Source organism: Rhinolophus sinicus, linkage group LG02, assembly GCF_036562045.2.
Source record: "Rhinolophus sinicus isolate RSC01 linkage group LG02, ASM3656204v1, whole genome shotgun sequence".
Classification (NCBI taxonomy): Eukaryota; Metazoa; Chordata; class Mammalia; order Chiroptera; family Rhinolophidae; genus Rhinolophus; species Rhinolophus sinicus.
The window spans coordinates 22,162,943-22,168,205 of record NC_133752.1 but is presented as its reverse complement, the minus strand read 5'-3'; positions in this window follow the sequence as shown (position 1 = coordinate 22,168,205).

Sequence of the window (5,263 nt, the reverse complement as noted above, 5' to 3'; positions counted from 1 at the left end):
TTCACTTGTTCTTAGCCCATGAAGCAGCAGCTGCCACATGTATTGACTATTAATCTATTCCTAAGAGTCTTCTTTTATCCCTTTAATAGCTAGCCATTTTTTATTGTTAAGCACTCTTTATGTTAAATTTTAAGTTTAAATTACTTGCATACTTTTATCTCCTAGCTGGACACTGATTGATACACATGTGTACTGGCTAAGAAAGACAAATTTTGATAACATAACCTAGAAAAATTTTTTACAACTTTAATAATTTAAAATGATCTAATCAAGACTAACAATTGTTGCAATAATGAATAATTTAAAATTTAATAATTAAGCATGATCATATATAAATTAAAGATAACACTTATATAATAAAACAGGCATGGGAATACCACACATATGTAGATTATAAATCCTAATATTCCTGTCATGTCCTGATAAAATTTAAGAATTTGGAGAAGTCATAAGGCACTTTAAACCAATGCGAATAAACCAATGTTCTATAAATTATAAAACATGCTATTATATTCAATTACCCTCCTTTTGATTTTGTTTCATTTTTTGAATTTCAGATATCTCCAAATATTCTTTGATTAAAATGAGTGTGTGCTATGTAATGTACATTGTCAATCAAACTATGTCACATGTAAAGATCAAAAAATGTAAAATGATAAAGACTTGTCAGAGATGACATGGCATTGAAAGTCCATGGAACAATATGAATGTCCCTTGGAGTATCCAGGACAAAGCTCCTTTTAGTCTAAATTTTCATTATGTTTCATTTGTATATTTCTTTCTTTTATAAGATTTTTTTTCCCTTTTTAGTCTTATCAGGGTTACATATAAACATTATTAGGACAAGGGCTTGATCCTCTCTTCAGATGACATGAGACAGCTTTACAGATACCACAGAAATCTGAGTCAATAATATGACAGTACAGACTATCAGTCTGAATAAAAAGGAATCATCAAGATCTGTACCATTTTACTGGATAGTTGAACCATCCATTAACACGGAAATACATTCATTTTCCTAAAGGAGATTATGGTCTAATTAGGAATACAAGAGAGCTCAGTAATCAACACAAATGTGTTCATGTAAAAACAAGTTATGACAAGGGTTAGTTGCAAGGGATCTAGGGATTATGCTGGCAGGCTGAGGAAAGAGGAAAAAATGTCAAGAAGAATGAATACAATACTGTGGAATATATTTTCATAGCTGATCAGATGCATAAGTTTAAGTGTCATCCATAGGCATTGTATACCCCAAAATCCTGTAAAAGCAAAAATGATGATATACATGGTTCAAATGTAGATACTGCAAGAATTTATTCAAAGCACATCTGCTTCCTAAATTTCTTGTTGTAGGACAAAATAATAACAGAAAAACACAAGGATGAAAGGACAGTTGAGTTTTTAGGGTTTTCACAAAAATAGATCTTGCAAGTTAATGATTTCACATTTTAATGAGCAATCCATATCCCTTCATTATGGCAAACCTCTCTCTGCAACCTGATCTTCCTATATCAAGCCATATCTGCTCCCCAGGAAATGACCAATCTGAAATTCTCTAGTTAACAATTCACTTGTGTCTCTTGGGTAAACAACACATAGCTTGCTTCCAGGGATTACTTCATTTTGGGTCATTATACTCTAAAATTTATAGTTTAATTCATTTAAAGCCTGTATTTTGTCATTTTATTCTGAAAAAGTCTATCTCACATCTCACACTCCTAATAGGATGGGTATGGTTACTCTACAGAGTAATAACCATAGGCATTATTTCCTCATAACCACAAATTCAGCAATACTAATTATATTTAACACTTTTTTAAAGATAATACCAATAATTAATAATGGCATAGGTTTAATTTAACACAAACCAAATATGGTACCTCATCATCATTATTATCATTATTGTTATTACAGTTATACAAATCGTTATGTGGCAGAGAGTCCTAGCTGTTCATGACGTCCTCCTCTTCCTGGGCATGGAGTCAGTCTGTTTTTCCCAGCCTCCCTTGAACTGTCACAATCCGTGGGGTTGGGAGTTGATGTCGCATCTACCACTGATTGGAATGGATCATATAAGCTTCCCAGCTGTGCTGTTCCATCCTTTGTTGTCTCTTATCGTTGAAGTCTAGAGCAATCCCGGGAGCCGTGTACTGAAGATGATCAGTCAGCCGAGGTCCTGAGTATCTGCACAGAGTAAACGGCCCTGCTCCTGCCACCTCACCTTCTAAGAACACACAGATTCAGGAGCCTATTTTTTACAGAATATAGTATTGTTCTAACAACTTTCACTTATTACTAAACAACACACACACACACACTCACATTCAACTTCTGTATTTTGATACATCTTGTCTTACATAAAATGAGTGTGAATTTCAACTTACATGGATCTCAATTTGATCTGAATGGATCTTATATTCATATGCATATCAGATCACTGAACCTCAGTTTTCACTCCAGACCTGGCTAATTTCATCACATTGCAGATCTCCTTCCTCAGACTGAACCTTAGTCATTCCTTTCTTTTAAAAAAAAAATATTTAGCGCAACATTGCCTTCTTGAACTAGCAGGATGTCCCAGGCACACCCTCTTCACTGCCCCAAAATCCAGGACTTGCTACTCCCCAGAAGGCCCTGGGCTTCTTTAGTGAGGAATAGTATAATACCTGAATTATGGGCACAGGGGATATTAGGCAAAGAGAAGCTCTCAGGCTTCTAGCATTTCAGATGCTCCTGGTTAAACACCTGGCATTCGGAGACCATGTTACCATAAGGCAAAATTTTCTGTGATTCAGATTTATCCACATCAAGCAGGACTATTTCAAAGCCATGTGTTAGGAAATATCAGTGCTCCAGAACAGAGAGAATTCTTCAATTGTGGATAATTAATTTTTTGCTAATCTCAGTTTCATTAAAACTTTCCCTTTGTATATCACATTTTTAAATAGAAAACAAAGCACTTGTATTTATAAGTGATTTCATTTGGATAACACTTCAAAACTGTACACAACTTCTATGTTACATACAGATACTGAGACCTAGAAAAGCAAATGACAATTTCAGCAGTCTACAGTTGAACTCAGATCATCTCACCCCATATCCAGTCCTGTTTCTAACCTGTGTTATGTCTTATATTGCCCCACTCAAATATGAAAAGTGATCTTCCTTTGTATTTAGAGAGTTATATCGGATCTCCATTGATGTAGTTGCCCTTGTAATATCTCCAAGGCAGTGCCCTTTCGACGTCACTCTGACTTGGACTGCTATCATTTCACCAACAATCCAGTTGTCTTTCTCTTGAGCTTCCGATTACATTTCCAGCCTCTCTTGCACTTACGTGTGACCATATAATTGGATTCTGCCAGGGAATTATGAGGAGTGTAGTGTGCTTTTTCCTGGCCAAGATTTGTAAGAAGCAGATGTCACTCCATGTATTCTTTGTCCTTCCATGGGCTGGATTGGATACTGATAATAACAAAACTCTAAAGGACAATAGCCACTCAAGATGAAAGAATCTGTTGTTCTTGGATAACACAAAGAGGAGAATCAATTGCCAACAAACATTCAAAGATTATGTTTAGGACCTATTAGATGAGCAACATTGTATTTGAGACATCATGCAATTTTTAATGTATTTGCTACCATTTCCTGCACATTATAGGATATCCAGTACAAAGAGTTTTCCTATTTTCTATTTTATGCTACATGTGTTCTTAAGTCTAAGATTGTCCTTCTACCTGCTTTATATAACTTTTATCATCTATTTCTGTGAGGATCTCTCCTTTTGTTTTCCCCTTATGTTCTTAGCTTCCAGCCTCACTTCTCTTGCATATGACGTACCGCATATCATCACATACAACATACTATTTTCATCATGTTTTTCATTAACTATAATATGTGCAGAAAGCAATCCAGAATACAATTGTTTCCAAATGTTTTGTTACTATGACCACAGTCAACTCTGTAGTTGAGATATAAAAGAGTACAAATCTGTGTCCCAATGGACAAATTTCATATGGAATATATCAAAGTGCATGGTCCTTTTCTTTACTAGCATGGTGATCCACAGCTTCAGAAATTCCAACTCTAGAACATTTATGCAACCATTGTGTACCTACTCCAACTTCATATTAAAATCATAACCCAAATAGTCACAATATTGTCCAAATAGATTAACATCAATTAGTTATATACTTTTCATGTCTAAATCCAAAAGCAGAATCTTACAGATCAAATGATTTTGAGTGCAAAAGTCCGAATTTCTCATATATATATTTTATATCTATTTTTCCCAATTTTTCATTCCATGGTGACTGCACTCCAAGTCAACATAGAAAAAGCTATAGTAACCAAAACATAACCCCTTTGAGTAAGGGTTGCATTATTTTTTATCTGTGGCTGTCCATAATAATCCAATAAACCATAGATAAATGTATTGATCCCCACATAATAAATAATGGGTAAAGGCAAAAATGTTTTTGAAGTTATTTGAATTTACATGTTAGACGTCTTCCAGTATTTGGTTAATTTATGTTGTTTCACTGAGGTGTTAAACTGATATAATTGGCCAATGCTATGTTCCACATTTCTTTCTTTTTATCTTTGTTTGGAGTCATAATGTGTCCATCTCTTGCAATTTCCTTTTGAGTCATAATTTACTGGATCATTCAGAAATACAAAATTAATTTGGAAGCAATATATTGGTATAGTACAATATTAGACAGAAAGTTTATTTTCTTCAAGTCAGTTCTTTAGCACCTGTGAATTTAAACTCACAGACTAATAATTAAGTTATGCCTCATTTGTAAGATGCATATTTCTGTGTATCGGAACAAGTCGCATCAAGTTATCTACTATATGGTATAAGCACAGAAAAATGTTCTTTGGATAAGTATTTGATTGGTAGATAATTTACCAGGTGTTGCTTGTTCTCGAGCAAGATTATGTGATGAGTCCCCCTGCCCCCACATCATTTTATAGTTTCCATTATCTTCCTATCCTTTAATTCTTCTGTTATACATACATTTTCTTTTCTTTTGTTCTTTTCTTTGTTTTTACATAAATTTTCTTAAATAGACTTATTTCTCTTTGAATCCACCTTTCCTTCCTCCTTAATTACCCACTACCCAGCATGTTTAACCAACATTACCAAACCTCACCTTTTCTCTTCTGATCGTCCAGTAACATCCAGTATCCTGGATACTGGATCCCACTTCCCAAGGCACATCATAATTTGAGGAAGAATCTGAAAATTCCTCTATTA